Below are 22,700 nucleotides of genomic sequence, written 5' to 3' on the forward strand. Positions count from 1 at the left end.
AAGAGAGAGAGAGAAACCTTGATTTGTTGTTTCCCTGGTTGATATATTCATTGGTTGCTTCTTGTGTGTGCCCTGACTGGGGATAAAACCCACAACCCGGGCCTATTAGAATGGCGCTCTAGCCAACTGAGCTACCTAGCCAGGGCCTAATTTTAATTTTGAAAGCAATTGAGAAATCTGTAAACATCCCAAAAAGTTGTCCAAAGAAGTTATATTCTTCTAAAATTATGTGATAGTCTCTGGAAATATTTTCCTTGTCCATTTTATTGTATATGCTGGATAGTATCTGAAGTAAGGATTTGAAAGTAGGTAAGTGGCCTATTTTCAAAATAAGTGGAGTATTTTCACTGATAGTCTAGGGGAATTGAGATGGGTAAATGACATATGACGTGAAATCTGAAATCTTGTAGAATTGCCTGCCATGTCTCAATTGCTGTCCTCTAAAGGGCTTGCATGCTATGCAAATCGGCCTGTGGATGAACAGTCAGACATCCAGAAACAGGATGTATCACTTAACCACAGTTAACAGTTTTTTGTTTGCTCTAAGATGGTTCAGTGCCTTTTGGCAGGGACTAACTACCACAGTGTCTGCAGGACTGATTTATCTCGACAGTCACAGAACAAAAAGGTTTGAAAAAGTACTTCTTTGTTGAGAGAGAACAAAGGAGCAGGTTTGTAAAGACCTTTAAATTTTGTCGCTTTGAAGTTTTCCTTCCCAAAGCTTCAGAGCTGAAAGTCTAATTTTGAGTGAAGGCTTTCCCCCAGTTTCAGGTATGCTGTGAGAACAGAATGGGCAGGTGTGCAGAGGGAGTTGGTTCCATGGTGGGAGCTAGTGCATGTGTGCATTTGACCTTGGGAAGGTGCGGAAGGGCCACCTAGAATGAAGTGTGCTAGACTGTGGCATCTGTTTCATGAATGCACACCCAAAGCCAGAATTTAGGTTGGGAAGGAAAGTTAGAATGGAATTAATACATATTAAGATCTGTGGGCTTCCAGAGAGAGAGAGATGGATCGAGATGGAGATCTAATCATAGTTTGGATATAAGTAAACTGTTTACTCTGTGAGAGGGATCAGTGATGATTCCTTTGAAGTGAATAGTCACTTCACAACCTATTTTTCGTGTGCTTGTGAATACCCATTTTTACATGTTGAATATATTAAAATGAATGTATTATATGACCCGTCTTCAATTCAAAACACCAGTGAGTATATTACTCATCTGAAATTAGAGCTGTTAGATTTTCTTTTAATGGACCTGATAATCTGCATACAGGTTTAGCTATTGGTAAACGTTTTCTGAGACGTATGAAAACAAATTTGTAAGTTGACTGGAAGTAATGATAATAATGTGTTGGTCGTAGTAGTCGTAGCAGGTAAAAGCTATGTTAAAAAGTTTAAAATTTTCTTTAGCATTCACTGTGTAAGGGTATAGGCCTTTCAGATGAATTAGCATTTACTTCTCACAACAGCCCTATTTGATAGTTACTCTTAGAGTAAATACCATTTTCCAACTTAGGTTGAGATAGGTTGCTACTTGCCCAGGGCTGCTCAGTGGAAAGCAGTGTGGCCTCTGCCAGTTCCACACTCTGAAGCCTTTGTGTTCAGGGCCGTCCAGCCTTTGGGTGTCTCTGGGCCACACTGGAAGAAGAGGAGTTGTCTTGGGCCACATGTTAAATACATTGCGTCACGTAATCACACACACAAAAACCTTACAATGTTTTCAGTGAATTGATGATTTTGTGTTGGATCGCAGGTTGGATACCTGTTGGATGCTTGTTTTTTATTGCTGTCAATACAGTATTGCACAAGCCCGATTTGCTGCGTTACTTTGCGCAAAGGCAAGGGGAGGGATGGTTATGTCTGTACAGCGCATTTAGGGGGTTTTTCATTTTTCCATGAAGTGAGAGAAACTTCCTGTAAGCTATGAAAAGTCACTGGAAAGGAAGTCATCTTCAGATGATCTGGATTATATAATTCTACTTGTATTACTAAAAAATAATAATAATAAAGACTGCTGTTTGCCTTTAAACCAAAGTAGAGTTTGCAAAGTAATGCAGTTGTTAGTGATCAGAGTGTGCCTAGGTTTCGCCGGTGCTGACAGCCAGTGTGCTCACCGTTGTCAGCTCACCTGGCTTTCTGCTGAGAGGCAGAGAGGCCCCCTGAGATTCCTCTGCATAAAGGAAGTCCTTTGTTCTGGGGCGTGGATGCTTTACTGGTCATGCCAGTTTGCACTCTGCCCAAGTTTGCTGCTCATCTCCTGCCCCCCACATAGATTGGCACCTTCATCTGTTCATAAGTAATAGCTGTTCCTTTTCTTCTAGATGTATTCTCAATTCCTTTTGGTGGGGGTATCCTGAATGTATTTACTGTGGAATAATTTTTCTGCTGGTTCACCTCAGAGGAATTTGCTAACTAGAGGTTAAGAATTTTGTCCAAAGACATATGGTAATGACTTTGACAATGTCTGTGATGACATTTTAGTTCACCTAAAAATATTCCCAAGCTTTGCTGATGATTATTAAATGTAGTAAATCTTAATTAATTTCCTTGGGTAATTATTAAATGTAGTAAACCTCAGTTTCCACATAGAAAGCTGGAGTTGGAGTCCCGGCCTCCTGCCTCGGAGATGGAAGGAATACCCAGCCTTCTTACTCTGCCGACCGGGAAACAGGCCCCGTGCAGCTACTTAGGTGTCTGCTTTGTTCTGCCTCTCGGTTCCATGAAGCTCCTTGTGGTGTTGAGTTTACGTGGAAGCCACTTTTCTTGTCCGTTTGTTTGTAATATTAATGAACAAGTAAGGGAGGAAATCTGTTTAAAGGGTGATACTGTATTTTCCTTTTGAGATGATTTTCTTGATGCTCACAACCCATTCATGGATGTTGAGCATTGAGATCAGGGTTAGAGTAAGAAAATTTTGAGACTCAGCCATTTGTTTAATCATTCGCATGAGTGACTCTTTCCTCTGGATGCTTCGTTTGACGTTGAAGTACAGAAGTTAATGACTTGAACAAAGATGGAGTGACATTATTTTGGAGGTGGGACTTCCATTCGTCTTTTGTTGGGTTGTAATAAAAGTGGACATCCCTAAAAACTTTGAGGCCCCGCCCCTTTACTCACCCTCCAGATCCCAGTAGACTCTCAGCCCTCAAGGGCGGGGTCTGCTTTAGTCCTCCGCTCCCACCCACAACACTGCCTGGCCCCTACTTGCCAAGCACATGCCGGTCTAGCTCCCAGGATGTTGGAAGTTGGAAGTGCTTCCAGGCTCAAGACACTGGGTGACACCAGTGCAGAAGCAGGTGAGAACCCAGGGCCTGTGTGGCCTGCCCTGTCCCCAGCCACTGAGGTAAGACAGAAGGGGCCTTTTGTAACTTGGTGCCGTGTGTCGCTGTCCCATCTCCCCTTGTACGTTCTTGCCGAGGACTTTGTTCCTGATGAAAATAATCAAAATCTTAATGCCCAGGAAGTGAAAGTGGCTAGAGTCTGCTTACAAAGTTGTTTTGGCTTCAGGGTGACAAAATCTTCGGAGCCAAAGACCAGGCCCCAGAGGAGCTAGGGCGCAGTTGGGTGCATTCAAACCTCCGCCAGGTTCCAGACTGCCTCCAGAAGCAGAGAGTCAGGAGTTTGTTTCTTTTGGTCGGCTCTCTGTTGTCATTCCTTAGCGATGGTTTATATTTAATATGCTGAAAGTCATCTACAGATTTTTTAGTCTGTCTCCTTATAGAGATAATTAGGAGTGAATTTTTCATTATACATGCGTAAAGATAGGGTATTTGTTTAATTTGTTTCACATAAAGAAAAATAACAGGAAAAAGAAATAAAAATAGAGATTTTGCTACACAATTAAGTTCTACATTTGTAAAATTAGATTTATAATACAGCATGATTCTTGAAGGATTATTAAAATCCTTTAGGATGGTAGTTTAAAAAAAATTCCCAAATGGTAATGATAAAATACAAGCAAACATACTATTTAAGCAAAACCAAAGCTCTGATGCTAGAAGTGCTTGTTGTTTTTAAGAAGAGCACAGTGTCATAGTTTTCCTTACTAGAGTTTTCTTACATAACCTATTCTTGTGATAAACTCAGTCTGGACATTCTCTGTTCATTGCATCACTTCCCATTTAATTTCTCCTAGAAAATTATTGCAAGGCATTCCATTCCATTTGACTCTTTGTAAGCAGGAAGGAACCCAGGCTATAGGAATATCAGTACCGCATTTTCAAGAAAAAAGAGAGCATTCCTTTTGAAAGCAGTACTGTCATTGGCCTTTGCTATGGCAAGGTGCTGATTAAGTGTTTTGTGGGAAGCAGCTTTACTCTGGCTCGTACAAACACGGTAAATAGGTACCACTCTCTCCAGCATCTCTTATCCTTGTGTAGGTGACACTTTTCTCTTTTCCCCTTTTAGAAACTGTGCCGTCACTAAAGAAGGCAGGGGTGTGTGGGGGTGCGGGCGTGTATGTAGTAAGTACACGGCGAGTCAGCCTCTGGCTGTTTTCTGTGCGTGGTTCTTGGTTTATATCAAAGGGTTTGTCCCACTTTTGTCTCGAGGAGCCATGTGCCAGTAACAAAGGTCCGTGGGTAACAGAAAAGCCGGTTGACAGACCTTGATCGAGCTGGTGATTTTTTTTCTCATGTGACAAGTCACAGAGGAGGTGGTTGCTGGCTGGTTGTTAAGGTTGGGGTTGCTCCCAATTTCTTGGCCTTTTCCTCAATGGTTGTAAGATGGTCTAGCCATTACACCCCCTTGTTAGGGGAAAAGAAAGAGGAAGAAGGGGAAGGGGGAAAAATCTGTATCATAGACACTGTCCCGTGTTTAGGGGAGAGTCTGTCTGTCCGGCTCTTGGGAGGCTACTGACCAGCGCATCTTTTGGCTTCTCTTGGATCTGGTGCCTGTCCCTGTCCAGGTGTCTGTAACCCATGACATAGAACAGATTTCCCCGAGACGTCACCTTTCAAGGCCTTGGAAGCAGGAGGGCAGGCTGATTGAGGGGCTGGCAGAGACCAAGTGGGAAACTAGAATACGGGGCCACAGCTGCCTTTGAGGCATAATCTTTTCTTACAGAAAGGAACTTCTTTCCCATCACGCCTTGCAAAGAAGGTGGTGTAGTTACACATTGGCTTTGGCCAAGGCTTTACTTCAGTATTTATTAAACAGCTTCATTGAAATATAATTCACCCACCATACAATTCATCCATTTAAAGAGTTTAATTACGTGAGTTTTAAGTATGTTCACAGATATGCGCAGCCATCTAGAATATTTTCATTGCCCCAGGAAGAAACCCCGGGCTTGTCCTTGCTGATGCTGTTGCTGATGCTGAGTGACACGCTGCACTGCCTGTACCAGGAGGCCTTCCTGACCACAGTGTTTCGGTTTGCGCCCTCCCCCGTGCTCTCCCCCTTGCCTGCCTACCGTGGCACCAGATCTCTTATTACTCGGTGTCTCCTGCATTTTCATGTGTCTATTTTAATTGTTCTTCTCAGAATGTAAGCTTTTTGCAGACAGGGTTTTTGTCTCACAGTGTCTAGCACATGGTAGGAGCTCAGGTATTTGCTGAGTGAATGAATGGTAATTGATTTATTACGCTTCCAGTCACTTGGACTTTATTGTGTTAAGAACTCTGTATCTTACCTCATTGAAGAGCTGTTATCTCCATTTTACTCATACAGAAACAAGTCAGAGATGGAAAAACTTGCCCGGAAAAGGTAACTGGCAGAGCAAATTTGTGATTCAAAGTATAAGCTCATTGCTCTCCACTAAAGACCTGATGTAAGCCGTATGTCTGCATAAATTAAACAAGTCTATTTACTGCATTAATGAAGTAAGAAGAAACAGGTGAAATTGATTTTAATGTTTTATTTAAATCAGTATATAAAAATATTATTTCAGCTTAAACATTATAATTAGTATACAGTTATCGTAAGATATTTTGCAGTCTCCCCCCCCCCCCCCCCCCAAACAGAGTCTTTGGAAGCCAGCGTGCATTTGATGTTTACAGCACAGGCCCGTTGAGACAGCAGCCATGTTTGAAGTACCCAGTTACCCCCTGCGGGCAGCCCAGGTCTGACGGACCAGCAGTCCCGTGGCCTTGCATCTTGCTGCCCAGTATTTCCGTTCCTCCCTCCCCGACCCCCTCAGCTTGGGAGTGTAATAGCAATGTCTCCATCTGCAGAAGCTGACCATTTACAAAAAGCTTAGTTACATGCTTATTTCCCTGGATTACTATTGCAGAAACTGCAGGAGGTGAGTAAGTCAGGTCGCAGACCCTGTCTGGTTTGCATAGGAATTCCGTAGGTGACGCTGTGGAGAACTGGGGAGCTCTGACAGCTCATCCGCATTCACCTGCTTTCCACTTCCTCAGCTTGGGAATTGAATCCGTGAGGCTTGGGATAGTCCTTCAGCGTAAAGGGTTTGTCTCGTTGTCCCCCAGGCCCAAGTGTGGCTTTCTCAGGGACTCAGTCTGTCAGAGATACCCAGGGATCCTTTGTCACTGACCTCAGCCTTTGCTCATCGTCACCCCAACCGTTGCTCCTCTTGTTGCGAACACTGTCCCTCCTTCCCTGCGCTGATTCATTTGTATTCATTCTTTCAAGCCAGGTTCCTTTTAAGACTTTCTTATTTCTCCAAATTCTCCCCTGGGAGTTCCCTGCCCCGTCCCCTTCCTGATAAGTAACTCACAAAAGCAAACAAAAAGAAGAAGAAATTAATTTCTTGCTTGGGTATTTCAGGGCCAGCAGAGTGCTGGTACAGAACTAGGTGAAGGAGATTTTCTCACTGGTGGCTGGTTTCCCAGGGCCCCAGCGGAAGAGGGACTGTGCTGGTCTCTCTGGTGCTGATGGGAAGAGCCCGCTGCCCCGTGGGTGGTGGGTGGGGCTGCTCGATTGCCAGGGTTGGAGAAATTCCGTGGATTGGAAACAAAGGCTGAGTGTGACATTGGGGACCCTGGCATGACAATTGGAAAAGAGCTGTTTAGGGATAACAGTTTCTGAGAGGCAGTGTGGTAAGTTAAGGTTAATCCTCTTCATAGTTTTCTGGCATTACATTTGTTTAAAATGGTTTAACTCATCTGTAGGGCCCTGCCCCTCCTTTCCCCCGTAGTAATTTCTTCACTGACCGCAAGGGAGTTCTGTGTGTGTTTTGTATTTGGATGTGGCTTCTTTGGTACTTTTTCGGTGGGTGTGGCAACACTACTCAATTCAAACCACATGAGCCTGAAGCATTGCTGGTGGTGCCTCCCTGATTGAAAACTTGGTGTTTGCAATTATTCCCCCGCTCTCCACGGGAGAAGCAGCAGCCTTTCACCGGAAGGTGCGATTTTTGGGGACGAGAATTTGTTGGAAGTGATCCACATTCTGGAAGGCCTGCAACCAGCAGAACTGAGAATGTTGAATGTGTATGGGCTGCAATCAACCAAGATCGGTGACTGACAGTGTGAGAACCAGAGGCTGATCTGGGGATTCCAAACACCACTGTGTCCGAGATTTTGACGCAGGATCTCGGCATGAAACATGTCCTGGCAAAAAGTAATTCCATGGCTTCTGCTACCAGAGCAGAAGGAGTATCGTGCTGCATTGCTAGTGACTCCATTCAAACCACTGGTTCAAATCAATGAACCAGATTTCCTCATGAAGGTCGTAACTGGAGATGAATGGTGGGTCTACGACTGTGATGTGGAAATGAAGGCCCAGGTGTCGCAATGAAAGTCGCCTGGTTCTCCACATCCGGAGAAGGTGCAGCAAAGTCGCAGCAAGATCCAGACCATGTTAACTGTGTTTTTTGATTGGGAAGGTGTTGCCCATCACGAGTACGCCCCTCCAGGCCAAACAATCAGGAGTACTGCCTCAGTGTTCTTTGATGGCTGAGACCTGCAATAGGAGGAAGCCGGCCACAGCTCAGGCAACTGGTGATTGGCAGCTTCATCACGGCAACGTGCCTGCTCATGCATCACGTCTCATGCAGAGATTTTGGCAAAACATCAAATCACCCAGGTGACAGCCTCCTACAGCCCCGAACTGGTGCCCTGTGACTTCTGGCTTTTTCAAAACTAAAATCATCTTGGAAAGGGAAGAAATTTCAGACCGTGGATGAGATTCAGGAAAATATGATAGGGCAGCTGATGGCGATTCCAACAAAGGATTTTGCAGAGTGTTTTGAAAAGTGGAAGAGATGCTGGGAGAACAGTGTGAGGTCCCAAGGTGCCTGCTCACCTTGAAGGGGATTGAGGCATCCTTGTCCTGTGTACAGTGTATCCTGTATCTTCTTCAATAAATGCCTCTATTTTTCATAGTACATGGCTGGATGCTTTCTGGAGAGGCCTTCATATCCTAGAAGCACCAATTGAAACACACATGGACGGTGACCTGGTAGGGGTGTAGGAATATGAAAATGAGTGTTGTTGGAGTAGTGGAAGACAACTGGCTCATCAGGAAGATTAAAAAATGTATTCGGGGCCATGGAACCTTTCGTCTCTCTAATAAAAGCAAGAGCTGCCTTTCCACAAGAATGTGCAGAATATAACTTTAGGCCTTTTGGAGTCACTCAAGTAGCTCATAACCCCTGGTTATGTTCATGGACTCCAAGAGAATCCTTAGAACAGACCGTGGAATAACTGATGTCATGTCACTACGTTTTAGGGGAGTAGAGAATACGGGTTTTTCCGTTCTTTAATTATTAGCCAAAGCTCATCATGAATTATGTCATAACAATTAGTCATTAATAATTAATAATTGGGAGTAATTGAACATCTCTTTAGCAGCTAGTCTTTGAATGAAGTTTGTGTAAACCATACCAGTATCATAATTACAGTCCATATCATAATTACAGTCCACATCAGAACAGGGGTAGATAGGTGTGTGTGTGAGATCTCAGTGGGCCACATCCGTTTTTCACTCTTGGTAGGTGGCAGAGTCCTGGGTGTGTTTATTGTTAAGTCTTCAGAGGCCAAACACAAGATAGGATCTAATCCCACGATTCCCAGTGTGTTTCCTGGAAGGTGCCAGTGCGGACAGAAAGAAGGTGCATGAAAGCAGTGTCTGAAGTGACATATGACACACCCTGTCCTGTCTGGAAGACACACTGTGCGTGTGATTTTATTAAGGGAAGTCTGGCACTAAAGAGACCTGTTTAGCTTTGTTCGAACTAGTCCATTTCTAACTTTATTTAACCAGGAGCGCTCTTCTCGAATACTCTTTAACTTCTCAAAGGTATATACTGGGAAATAATCGTCTAACTTACTGCAATTAAAGTTGGCAGAATGCAAAATATGAATGAAGCCATGTGGTGTGTGAACTGTAGAACCTGCCCCCTCTTTAGTTAAAAAACCCGTTTGGAAAGAACCAGGTGGATGCTCTGTGCATGTGTGTGGTCAGGATTTTGAGAAACATCACGAGACGAGTGAAATCTGCCTATACTAGTACCTTTAAAAAATAGCTACATTTGTTCCTGTAAGAGAAGAAAGACATAGTATGTATTAAGAGATTATTGAGAATCATGTTGAAAATAAGAAAAAAACTTTACAGTTTTATTCTACTTACTGTGACTTTGCTCAGCTGGAGTCCTTTCCACAGTGTGAATTGTGGAATAGAAAACAATGGTGATGGGGGCGGAGCACCCGGAAACACCATATTTGAAAGATCAAGGGGATGGGCCTTAACTAACAGGACAGATTAGTTAGAGCAGTTAGGGATGGAGCAAAGAGAAATGATTATAGAATTACGAAGGATGTTGTATATAAGTATGTTGAAGAATACCTTTTCCTCTCCAACATGGTATGTCTATAACATGAAAATTGTACTGTAATTAATGGATCATCCCTTCTTAATAATCTGACTACTTCAGGATTATTTTCAAATGTGTTATTGATTTAGACCATGTGTCAACCCTGAATAAACGGGTAATTGACTGCCCAGTACCCTAGCTGCTAAATATTCAGGGCAGGGTAGCATATGACCCCTGCCCTTGATAGGATAATAATTTTGGAGGATTTGCTGTCCTGAAGCATTTTTCCTCTGGCTTGCATTTTTGTCTCCAAGCCCTCTCTCCACCTCACCTCTCCTGCCGCTCCCCTTGTCCACTGTGGGGTGGTCTGATTTCAGGCTGAATGCATGGAGGAGCTGAGCACAGCAGTACTTCCTTGGCCTTATTACTGCCTTGTAAAAACACTTCCGATAGATACATGTGGTTCTGTGGGTCTGGAAACATTGTAATCTTCTTGCCAAATAATCCTAAAGAGACTACTAGTAACATCGATTTACAGACTTGTAAGTGACTTAGTTGCCAAATCATTCCTATCACAGCAGTCTCCCTAGTTAAGAAGAAGTCATTCAGGTTTTGAATTGAATGAATTTTACTTACTTACATTTTTTCTCAGGAATAAGACACTTCATTATGTTCTCAAAATCTCTGCTCAGTTTTTCATTAAAAAACACATTTTTTTGCCATTTTTAAGTCAAAATGAATTTAAGTAAACTATAGAAACTGAAAGTAACTTAATGTCAACTCTTACGTTTTTGAAAGTTTTCATTTAAATACTTAAGCACTGAAACATGGGGGAAATAAATCGTGGGCACCGTTCTCAGGAAGAGGCTCAGAGTTCAGGTTCAGGTGCAATTCATCTGTCTCCGTGGTGATGTTTTCTCAACATTTATAGGAGTTCTGGTCTTTCGGGAAAGTACTTCTCAGTAAATGTTCTTGAGGAAGAAACTTGAAATGAAAGTTATCCACTATGGCCCGTGATGCCAAAAGTTAGGGTAAACCCCTCATTATAAAATAAGTACGTCTGAACTTGATAGGCATGTAGGTTCTTATAGGCCCCCGTGAGCTGTATGTATCACACCCATGAAAGGAAGCCACGCGTCAGGACGGTGTTTCGCAGGGGCCACGGCGCCTCTGTCACGTGATACATTCCCTGTTCGCCAACATTCTGCCACCTGTTACGTTAGCAGATTCTGTCTGCGGTGATGGTTATAATGACTACCCTGAGGATCTACAAAATCCTCTTGCATCATTGAAGATTAAATTACATTCAGTATACCTTTTATGTCCCATACTTACTGTCTTCTAATTGTTTGAAAACTGAGAATCGGTGCTATTTTTTTCCTCTTGGCTAAATGTCTCATTTCCTGACCATTTCAGACAAGAAAGCCTAGGATGCTATCTTTGTTGCTTTTCTTTAAAAATGGGTGGGTGGAATTAAGATATGTTGGGGGAGGAGGAAAAGAGAGGGGCCTGAAGTGACCGCCCCTTTTTTCTGTGGGGGGTTTGAAAAGTCACCCGGCTTTCGTGCACTTGCTGCAGGTGAAACACAAGGGCCTGAGGACAGCGGAGAAAAGTATCTGGAAGTCGCCATCTTTGCTCACCTACAGATGGACGTTGCATTTGTACATCTGCCCCTCCTCTACCCTTCTTCTGACTTCCTTAGGTCATAATCAGGTCTAATCTATTTCATACCATTAATCGTAGGACATCTACCTCATTTTTAAAAATCCTCCCCTGAGGATATGTTTATTGATTTTTAGACAGAGAAACATTGATGTGAGAGAGAAAAATCAGTTGGTTGCCTCCTGTACGCACCCTGACCAGGGATCGAACCTGCAGACTTTTGGTGTATGGAATGGCATTCCAATCAACTGAGCCGCCCCTCAATTTTAAACTTGACTCTAATCCATAGAATCACTGGTACGGCAGTATTTGTCTTCAAAGTGCTTAGGAATTACAGTCCTATCACCTTGCATTTGGCTTTGTCTCGGTGTCCTACATTCAGCCATAATCATGTGTGGTAGTTAAAGAGTAGCCACTATTTATTGAGCACTTACTTTGTGTCAGGCTAAGTACTCTATTTGGAAAGATTGTATTTTGACGTGTGTTCAGATTCCACCTCTGCTACATACTTGCTAAGTGGCCTTGACGGACTTAGCCTCTTAGAGCCTCAGTGTCTTGTTCCACATAGCGGTTGTACTAGTTTGCTGGGGCTGCCGTAGCAAAGTACCACACCGGGTGGCTGAAAGCACAGGACTTGTTTTCTCACAGTGATGGAGACTGGAAGTTCAAGATCGAGGCATCGGCATTTCCTCTGAGGCTGTTCTCTTTGGCTCGTCGGTGGCTGCCCTCTCCCTGTGTCCCCACGTGGTTACCTTCTGTGCGTGGATCTCTGTCCTGATCTCTTCCTTGCACAGGGACACCGGGCATTTTGGATTAGGGCCCACCCTAATGACCTCATTTTAACCCAGTCACCTCTTTAAAGATCCTATCTCCAGCTACGGTTACAACTTCAGGTCCTGGGAGTTAAGCCATCTGAGCGACCTTTCCGGTCACACCTGAACAGCCCTTGATAGCCGTGAAGGCAGCGAGTGTTCAGGTATCGTGAGGATTATAAAGTCCGTAATACATGCAGAGACCTGGCACGACCGTCCTCATGTTAACCTTCTCCTTGCTGGAGGTGGGGTAGAATCGAGTTTTCCATAAATTCCATTCCAGTACGGACAGTGGACATCAGTGGAATTCTATTATGAATAACTAGGTGTTTGTTTTCCACTTGATTCTCACCATCTCTTACCTCCATTCGTGCAACTGAACGAGTGATTTGCTTCAAGGCTGCTCCCCCAGGGAGTTCCCCGCTCCTGCGCACTGCCCGCCAGACGTCGTCATCTCCCCTTTTAAACTCAGCTGGGCTCTTCTTTCCTTCCAGTCGGTAGGAATGCTGGCACCTTGTCTCGAGGACAGCCCTGGACTCTGACTTCCTCTCTCCCTGGGTACTTTCAGCATTTCCACCTAGCGGCACTGTCTCTCTGTCAGTTGACACCTTCCAAAGGTCAGGGGCTGTGTTTTTGTGGCCTGCACTGGCCCACACCCCCCTCCCCAAACTTGGCCATCTCTTTTCCCCACCCCATTTCTGCACACAGACAGAGGGTTCAGGGCAGGGTGGAATAGCTGAGTGAGGAAGCAAAGTGAAAGAACAGTGAGCACAGGCTTGGAGAGACTTTTTGTTCTGGTTCTGCCCCGGCCCACGTGGCCGGTGGGCCTCAGGGTGAGTGAGCTGTGTGCCTCTGAGAGCCGTCCATCTCTGACGGGTACCGTTCGGCAACAAGGCAATCAGCAACAAGGCATTGCCAGCGTCGCTCATCCAGAGAATTCCAAGGAAACACACACGCAGTTTAAAAGGTTAAGGTGTAAATGCCCACAGAATCATCTCACTCGTTTACTTCCGGGAGAACATAACGTGTTTTGGGACGACCGTGTAAAAAGCTTCACAGGCGTTTTCATTACTGAGAGGTGTCTCTGGCGTGAGGGTTACAAGTTAGTTTCCCGAGGGGGCCCTGGTTTCCTGAAAGCTATTCTTGGTGTGGCGGATGCCTGCAGCTGTTCTCCTATCTCTCCGTAGTTCTGTCGGAGCCTCTGGGTGGGCGGAACTGATTAGAATTCCAGAAGCAGTGAGGTGGAGCTTTTGGAATTTACTAGGAGAGATTTTTGACCAAACCTCCACATTCTAGAGTTAAGTGGTAAAGGGAACACTTGATGGGAAGAGTATCTGAATATATGTATGTTGCATTTTACTTTTGTTTTTTTGTTAGTGGAAAGGATGCTTGTTTTTAATATTAAGAAATTATTTAAAATATGTTGTCAAGAGTGCCCTCTTTGGAAATAATTAAAATAATGTTTCCCTTCCAAAAGGAGGCTTATTTATTGTGACTGTGTGTGATCTTATTTTCATGAATATTCATAGGTCTGTACAAAATATCATTTTTTTCTTTTAAACACTTTACAGAGCTCTATAGTAAACCCACCCAAATTTGAATTTTGCTGTGTCGCGTATTCTGCTTGGGAAGAGGACTCCTGTGTATTGAGGGAACGTGGCTCTGGGGGTGGCCAACGTAAACATCTCTTGGAACGGTCCCCAGCACAGTACAGAGGGCAGGGCAAGGCCTCGTGCTTTAAAACTCCAGCTGCCCAGTGACAGGTTGGGAAGGGATGTTATGTTTCAAAGTTTGCATTGGAAACCAACTCGAATCCATATGTGGGCTCGGATGTTGCATTCCTGAGTGATGACACGTGCTGCCCTGGTCCTGTTTTCTCGTGTGTGGTTTCCAGGGTTGCTGTGATGTCACCGGTAAGCCCTAGACTCCCCTGTGGTGGGGGGGCACCCAGGGGCGGGCGATGCTTGGCTCACAGGCTGGGCCCTACAGAGGGTGAGTCCGCACTGTGAGAGCCGGGGCAGCCCTGGGACAGGGGCCCACTCTGGCGTGCCTGGAAGCCCCTTTGGAGGGTTCCTGCTCCGTCATTCAGTGCTCCGCCAGTTGTGGGGCGCAGGCCGAGGTGTGTCTGGATGCCGTTTGTGTGGTGGCAGGTCCGGTCAGGAGCCCAGACTCAGAGCGCAGTTGTCGGGGTGGCTCACGCCTGGTCCTGCCACTCCAGCTGCGCCAGCGGGGCAGGTGCCCACCTCTGAGTGCCCAGTTCCTCAGCTGTAAAGCGGGCCCGGTAGTGCTCACAGGGTTCCTGGGGAATGGAACACGTTAACCTGTGGAAGGCATTTAGGGTAGTGCCTGGCACACACAGCCTGTCGTAAGTGTTGAATGTCATAATTGTCTCAGTTCATATTCAGTTCGATATTTGGCCCTGGTCAGACCAGGTTGGCGTTCAGTAACGTTTGTTCACCATTTCTTTTTTTTTTTTAATTAAAAAATATTTTATTTATTTTTTTTAGAGAGAGGGAAAAAGAAGGAGAAAGTGGGAGAGAAACATCAATGTGTGGTTGCCTCTCATGTGTCCCCTACTGGGGACCTGGCCTGCAACCCAGGCATGTGCCCTGACTGGGAATCGAACTGGCGACCCTTTGTTTCACAGGCCTGTGCTCAGTCCACTGAGCTACACCAGCCAGGGCATGTTCACCATTTCTGAGTCATTTTGTTACTGGAAAGGGGACCAGGCCTGCAGCGAGTCTGCCTCGGGCCAGCTGTCAGTATGTGGGTTCTTGACTGTGTGCAGGAAAGATTTCATAACACGAGTCCAGGTGATTTTGAGAGTACTTTTGTTAAGCTGGGGACAGTGAAACAAGGAAAGGCTTGGGAGAGAAGCAGCAACAGGGGGAGCTCAGGCGGGGCTGCTTTGGTTCACTGAGAAGTCAGGGAAAAGGGGCCCTGGGGACAGGCGCCGGAGGTTAGCCTGGTGTGAGCTGCCGCCACCCACTGCTCCCCTGGTTGCAGGTCTCATGAGAACACTCGGAGTGCAGGAGGCGCAGGCCTGGGAGGGAAGGGAAGGGCGTGGGTGTGCTCCCCGGAGGAAGAGCTTGCACGTTGGGTCCTTCATTGAGGATTTTAAAGGCTGGGAGTTCAGGGGAGGGCTTGAGGCAGGGATCTCAATAGAATACTCACCAGCCTTTCCAGGTGTGCTGTCAGGGTCCCGCTCTCTGCAGATGGGGGTCATTCCAGGGGAGAAAAGGCCACCCTGGGGGTGAGATCCAGTACCAGTTTTACCTGTAGCCAGTCCCTACCCCTGGGGGTATCTGGCTGTAAATTGCTCAGCCAGTTTGTTCAGCTGCCTGCCTCAGTTTCCCCATTCCACTTGCCAGGGAATTTTCCTAGCTTCTTCCTTACCTGCCTCCATCTGCCCTGGGTTGTCCAGTTGAAATCTAAGATCGGCAGGCCAGATGAGTATTAGCCTCATTCTCAGTGGACTCTTCCTGGCAGACTCTGTTTCTCCACGTGTCCAGTGTTGTCAGGCAGGTTCGGTTTGCGTACGAGAGTGTGTATCTGGAGACTGCGACCTGGGTTTGTGTCTGTAGGGTTTAAGGGTGATTCTGAGATAAAGTTTTAAAAAATCTCCTGCACGTGTTCCCCATTCTCTAACTTGATATTGTTTTCTTTAACTTTTTAGGCTCAGTTAGCCTCTTTATTCCCTGCGACTTCATTGCGTGGGGTGGCGGCCAGGGACCGTCCGAGAGCTGGCTGCTTGCGTGCTGAGAGCTACAACATTCGCGACTGCTCTCACCCAGCCACTGGGTGTGTTTTATTGATTTTTTCCCGTGGCCTTGCCTGAGGAGGCAGAGATAAAAGAAACCTTTTGGAATTTACCGAGTCCGGGCAGGACTCCGAGCTGACGTATATGTGGCATTTGCTCCGTGGCTTCTCCATGCTAGCCCTTCACTATCGGTCACTGCCCCTCCATGATCAGGGGGACCCGGTTTTGCTTCCCCCAGATCAGTGTCTTTGGAGATACTGATTTTATGCAGGGGTTTTAAGAAACAAAGGAGTCAGAAAGAGTCTTTGTCCCTTTCCCCCTTTCCTGAAGGAATTCAATGGGACATTACCTTGACATCAAAATATAAACTAAATGTGGCAGATTAGGGAAGTCTATGGTACCTGGTTACCACATGTTAGCTTCTCCGGGCTACTTGTAAACTGCCTAGTTACCCTTTCAAATCCCAGACCTTGGCCCCCAGCCCCTTCTCCTTTCTCCGAAATGGCATGTAACCCTCAGCTGCCCACTGCCCTTGGGTCTCATATTGTTTTGGCGCCTCCAGATGTACATCTGCAATAAATTTTGGACATTTTCTTCTGTTAATCTGTCTCATGTGAATTTGATTATTAGCCCAGCCAGAAGAACTCAGGAAGAAAATTACTTTTTGCACCCTCACAATGGTCCTTAACTGCTGCTCACATCCTCACTAGTGGAGTCCACGTGTAAAGCTTACATCCCTCCTGTCCAGCCCTGAACCCCGAGGAAATACTGGAGCTCTAAGGGGGTTCCCTCCTGTTTGCTGCTTCACCTCCATCTGGGGTGGGGGGCAGTGGCCTCTCTGCAAGGGCCAGCTGTGCAGGCGAGAAGTGACTGGAAGAAAGCAGTGCCTGCTGTTTTGGGGGCGTCCTCAGGGTTGGTGACGGCGGAGACCTTTTCTCGGAGCGGCATCAGGGTTGTGGTCTAAACCTGTTCCCGGGTGCGCCGAATCGTTGTATGGTAAAGTGGCCAGGTCAGGTGGAGAAGCGTGGTCGTTCGGAGTGCTTCTGGCTTTTGTCTCCCCGGTTCAGCCAGCAGGCAGAGTAGGAATGTGGAGAGATCCCAGGCTTTGTGGTCAGGCCGGCTGGGTTTGCATTCTGGCCCTGTTGTGCCCTCTGTTACGAGGAGTAAAGAACTCACATCAACCCTCATTTTCTCCTCCGGAGTATCCGGCTTTTAATTTCTCCTGCTTAGGGTTATTGTGGCATGAAACGTGTAGACTTGACCTGCCTGGATGGTGGCAGATGAGGATGATGACATTGTCTGAGGGCTCATGTTGTACCAGGTGTGGTCCTATGATGTGACTGCATCCTCTCCATCACGTCTTCATTTCGTGCACTGGGACACGGAGGTGCAGGGAGGGGACATACGCTAAGCATGTGGGCACTGGAGCACACACCTGGGCCCAGACTCTGAGGAGTGGGTGCTTCTGCAGTTACCCAGCTGTATACTTCTTTAACAGTAATTTTTCAAGACTTTTGATGTAGTAATATAGAGGCATCTTCTACAAGTCTCTGCATAACAGCTTTCTGGCTGATACCTTTCCCTTCTGCGGGCCTGCCCGAGGGGCACAGCGACAGCCTGCAGATGAGAAAACTGTCCCTTGGCGGGTGTGACGGAAACAGTGCAGGGGCTGCTCTGGTTCCGCCTGAAGCACGAGTCTCTTTTAGGACAACCTCTGGTGCCTCTGCAGACAGCAGGAGGGCTAAGAGGCTGAGGCTCAAACATGCCCGAAAGGGAAAGTCTCCAGACCCTTTTGGTTTTTATTATTATTATTCTTCCTAAACCCAAGTTGATTTGGAGCTCTCTTACCGCTGTGGAGGGTGGTTGGGACACAACTGGGGCACCATGCAGCCCCCCCCCCCCCGAGGGGTGTGGTGGGCACTGGGAGCTCTGCCCTGGGACTTGCAGTGGAGCACGGAGAGCCGCCTTCTCTGTTGTGACAGGATGACAGGATGCTGCTCGTTCTGATCCTGCTCAGAGTTCTGGGGACTTTCGCCAGGGCAGGGGGAAGCTTCAGAGTTGGTCCTCCGCGGTGGGAGAGCCTGCTTTCTCTCGTCCCTGGCAGCCTGCAGGCACGGTGAGGCCTTGGGGGAAGGTGTCTGGCTGTGTTCATCACCAAGCAGTCCAGCGAAGGGGGGCCGCACTTGACCTGGCAGCAGCACGTACTCTGTGACGTGCTGTTGCCACGGACAGTTTTCTTCTTTTGGACTTAAGTGCATGTTAAGGGTAAACTGTTTTCAGATGGATGTGCCAGATTTGAGTTTCAACTGCACGTCTGTGTCTGTTTACCCTTTGGAAATTGGGATTTCTTGCTTTGCTGATAGAATGAAGGTCTGTGCGGCTGGGCAGAATCGTCTGGCTAGGGCGTGTCTTTCAAACGTGGCCTCAGGTTGAACCCAAGGCTCGGACATGTGGCCTTCCTGGGAGGCAGATCTGTGAATCACGCTGAGTGGCCTTGAAGGGTGATGCACACGCGTGTCGTTTGCAGCTGTGTCTTCCCTGGACCCCTGGTCGGGACGTTTTGCTGCTTGAAATGGTAGTACGAATCTGGAGGAATCGGCCTGCACTCTACTTTTTATTACTTTCAGTAACACACATGAAGTTTTTCAGGGTGGGACAGAAGTGGGTTTACAGTGGAGGGGACACAAAGCACAGAGTTTATTCTCATGTTATTATTTGTTAATTGTGTTATTTTCCACGTGAACAACGGGAAACCTACTTTAGCCCTCCCTGCGCACCACCGGGGCCCTTATGCACTGTGAATGTTGGGTTTCTAATGATCCACCGTGAGTTTCCAAACTCGAGTCTGTTTCCTGTAGGTGGGAGGGGCATCTTCAGAAATTGAAACTCTAAAACTAGAAAGGGAGTTTGCAGGTTTAGCCCCTGTGTGGTTACAGATTCCATCATAATCTGTGCACAGCACTAAAGTAGATAATGAGAGGTCGAAGTAAGTCCTGCTGACTGTCTTCAAACTGCGTGGCTGAGATGGAGGCGAGTGAGGCGGAATCTGCGTGGCTTCGTAACACAGAAGATCCGCTAGAAATGTCTGTCAGTGTTGCCACTGAGAAGGACAGAGAGATTCGACGCGGGTGGGTCCATATCCTCTGAGCTTGGGTGGGACATGTCTTTTTTTCCTTTGTGGATTTTTTAAACTTAGAGAGGTGGGTGTTGTCCGTCATATGACAGGAAATGGTCCTTTTGCCCCTCACAGGCCTGGTGTAACTGGACTTGTGCAAAAGTTAGGTGTGCGTCGCGTTTACAGCTCTGTGTCCTGGGTGCTGACACCCAGAGCCGCCATGAGCTGGCTGCTCTCTCAGCCGTGCTGGGGGCTGAGCTGCCAGCCAGGGGCCCAGGGTGGTAGAGGGGTTGTCAGTCAGCTCACTGGAGTCTCTCTTGTCTCTGGGACTTGGACAGCCCACTTCTCCCATCTCACTTGGGTTAAAACCCTAGTGCAGATAAGAGGTCGGTGGTAACCGTACCTCGGGGTAGCTTCAGAATCATTCCTAACACGTGGCTCCTGGCCGTCACAGCTCGTTAAGTTGGCACATTTAGGGAACCTGTAATCCCCGTTGTAGAGGTTTGAGGCGTTATCATCTTTCTTGCTCTACCGTATCCATGACTGTCGAGGGAGTGGTGCAGAGAATACCTTCCGCTGGAGTTGAGAACACGACGAGAACCATGTGGTCAGCACAGTCTTATGATGAAGGAAGGCCTTGGTCTGTGCAGTGAAGGTGGATAGGATTCTGACAGCGGGGGGCGGGGAGCGGGCCTGTGAACAGAGGGGCAGAGAGGCAAGTCCCGCCTGTGGTCCTGGGATGGGACGTGGGGTTTGGCAGATTGGGAGGTTTCTCTGGGGAGTGGTTTTCAGTTTCAGTGTATCAGTCACCTGCTGGGCCCCATTCCTCCAGTTTCTGTTCTTGAAGGTCTGCGCTAGGCTGCCGGCATTTGCATGTCTGACGAGTCCCTAGTGACATTGATGCTGCTGGTCCCAGGGCTGCACTTGAAACCTGCTGTAGGGGACCACGTGAGATGCTGCTGGAGTCATAGTAGAGTGGAGGCGGAGCCGCCCTGCCCACCTCCAGGGACCCCCCGGATCTGAAATCCCAGCCTCGGGAGCTGGCACTTGACTCGGGCAGTAAGGAGCCACAGAAGACACTTACCAGGGTGTTATTGTTGGCGACTCCTTTCAGCTAATTTGGTAGCAGAGGGGAAAGTGCCCAGAGACGATATGATAAGCCAAAGGGTAGTTCAGCATCCAGTGTCTGGGATATTTCAGGAGCGAATTTTGGAGAAAGATCTGGAATGTAGAATAGAGGAAGAATGCAGAGGTGACGCACTGTTGCCTTCAGCTTGGGAGCCTGGGAAAAGGTGCTCACAGGCACCGAAGGGGAAGTCAGCAGGAGCTGCTTTGGGGGAATTATTGTTTATCCTGTTTTCAAAGCGAAGGGTCTGCCTAATTTTCCATGTTTTGCCAAGCTCCCAATAGCTTTTGTCTTTAATGTGGAAGCTTTTCCTGAGTCCAAACATGCAATCACTCGTCTCCCAGAATAATTTCCTCTTACTCTGAGGTTTAAAATGGAAGAATATTGTTTAAAAATATCTCTCAGCCCTTCCACTGTAATTATCTCTAGACTTTTACACTTCCATAATCTTGCCTAAGTATGACTGAAATAGTGTTGCTAAAAACATAAGCAGCTTACAACAACAGAACCCTAATTATAGTGGGTTGCAGTGTCTCTTTAATTTTTCTGGAGGTTGTCCGTTTCTAATCATTTGATTATTAGGGACACTTAGAAATTGGTTTATAGTTCAGTTTTTCCTCATTTTTCAAAGTAATACATGCTGGTTGCAGAAAATTTGAAACATAAATGCATGATAGAATCAGCTGTGAGCTATACCAGACATTATGCCTTTAACATTTTCGTTCACTCCGCTCTGTCTTTCCGTGGTTGCGTGTCTGTCGGGGAGTAGAGGTGGGCCGTCTGAGTCAGAGCTGAGGTGCGCCGGGCCAGCGTGGGGACTTAGAAAGATTTTCTTTCTCCTGCCTCTCTTCCACCCCAGCGTTTGGATATAGCCCATATTTTGCATGGGACAGATTACTGGGAGCACCATTAACTGCCTGCCCCCACAACCTCCCCCCCAACTCCGCCCTGTCACTCCCTAGTGTCAACACTGACAAGAAAGGACAGACAGTCTGGTCAAGGGACTAAGTGGTGCCCACACCGATGCCGGATAGTTTCTGGTCCTAAGTGCAGTCACTCAGTTACTCTCTAAACCTGTAGGACCAAGGAAGGGCTCCTTCCTTGGCAGACAGACCCAACGTGAAGAGCGCAGCTTTCTAGCTTTGGTGAGATGCTGTGCTCACCCCCCTCACTGGGTCTGTCCTCCTGGGGAGGAGGAGCCTGGGAGACAGACAGCATATTACCTCTGTCACAGCAGGAACCCGCAGCTCCCTGGTAGTAGGGTTCCCCTCGCCTGACCCAGGGAGAGGGGCTGGAGAAGGGGAAGTTTCTTGTGTACCATGCAGAGAGAAGGAAACATGTGAGGTCAGTGACAGGTCAGCCCGCCTCACCCTGTGGGTGGCCCCAGCCTGGCAGCAGTCCTGGGGTGGGACAACGCAGAAGGCTCTAGAGGCAGGTAGTGACAGAAGTGAGGGCACACCTGGGTGAGCGGGTGCCCCGAGGGCTGTTGCTGGAGAGGCACCTGGAGGGGAGTTAGCGGGGAGGGCTCAGGACAAAAGTACCAGCGGGCGCCTGGACAGAGGCCCACGGAGCAGCCTGACTGTTGGGTGGGCGAAGCCCTGTCCCTCCACCTGTCCCCTCTGGGAGCTCCAGAGGGAGAGAGAAACAAGAAAGGGGAAGGGCTCCCATCTTGAGCTGGGCAGTAGGAGGCCTTCCTTGGTCCTACAGGTTTAGGGAGTAACTGAGTGACTGCACTTAGGACCAGAAACTGTCCAGCATAGGTGTGGGCACCATTTAGTCCATTGACCAGACTGGGGCACTATTAGTATTTACATATACTCACCTGGGTATACTCACCTGGGAAGCCAGGATGTGGCATCACCCTAGCTGTTGGATGTTCGGTTCCCGTGTTCACACCGAGAAGCACGGAGGACTGCTTTCATGTCTTAGACACCTCCTTCCCACGGCCCTAGACTGTGTGCATGCTTCGAATTAAGTTCTGTTTAAAGAAAAAAACAGGATAGTAGTCCGTACTATATTAGGACTGCTTTGCCATACGAAATACTTTACCAAGAATATTGTTAATGGCTGTTTCATCTCATAAATGCATCCTTTTATTAATTGCATAATTGTTTTCGAATGAGATTCCTTTTCAGCTGTTTGCTACTACGAATATTAACAAAGATAAACAAATCTTTGCATATTTCCAAAAAATCCCAGTTCTTAGAAATAGAATAACTGGGTCACATTATACCCTTCTTGCTATGTATTGCCAAATTCCAGGCATTTATTTTAAATCTGAATTCCTGAACTGAAAAAATGACCCAATTGAGTTGCTTTGATTCGGAAATACAGTGAGATCAATGATTTTTTTTTTATGAAGGCACCAGATAGTTTTTGCCACTTAGTATTTCTCTGGTGACTTTGGACCACAAAGGAAGTATTACAAGGAAGGAACAACTCGAGTACAGAAAACAGTTTTACTGCTAATGCAGCACTTTTCACGTTGTCGCCTTGGAGTGAACGC

General features: G+C 47.0%; 1 protein-coding gene across 3 annotated transcripts in view; it reads left to right on the plus strand.

Annotated features, from left to right (window-relative positions):
- Positions 1-22,700, plus strand: part of ARHGAP10 (Rho GTPase activating protein 10) — a 246,072-nt gene that overhangs the window by 13,622 nt on the left and 209,750 nt on the right. The window contains exon 1 of one of the 3 annotated variants that reach the window (XM_053658369.1): positions 18,982-19,081. The exons of the other annotated variants lie outside the window; for them this stretch is intronic. The gene's annotated coding sequence lies outside the window, so the exon portion shown is untranslated. Of the gene's footprint in view, positions 1-18,981; positions 19,082-22,700 lie in introns of those variants that run through there. 3 annotated transcript variants of the gene reach the window in all.

Source organism: Artibeus jamaicensis, unplaced genomic scaffold (assembly GCF_021234435.1).
Source record: "Artibeus jamaicensis isolate MK-2021 breed Jamaican fruit bat unplaced genomic scaffold, CSHL_Jam_final scaffold_537, whole genome shotgun sequence".
Taxonomy (NCBI): domain Eukaryota; kingdom Metazoa; phylum Chordata; class Mammalia; order Chiroptera; family Phyllostomidae; genus Artibeus; species Artibeus jamaicensis.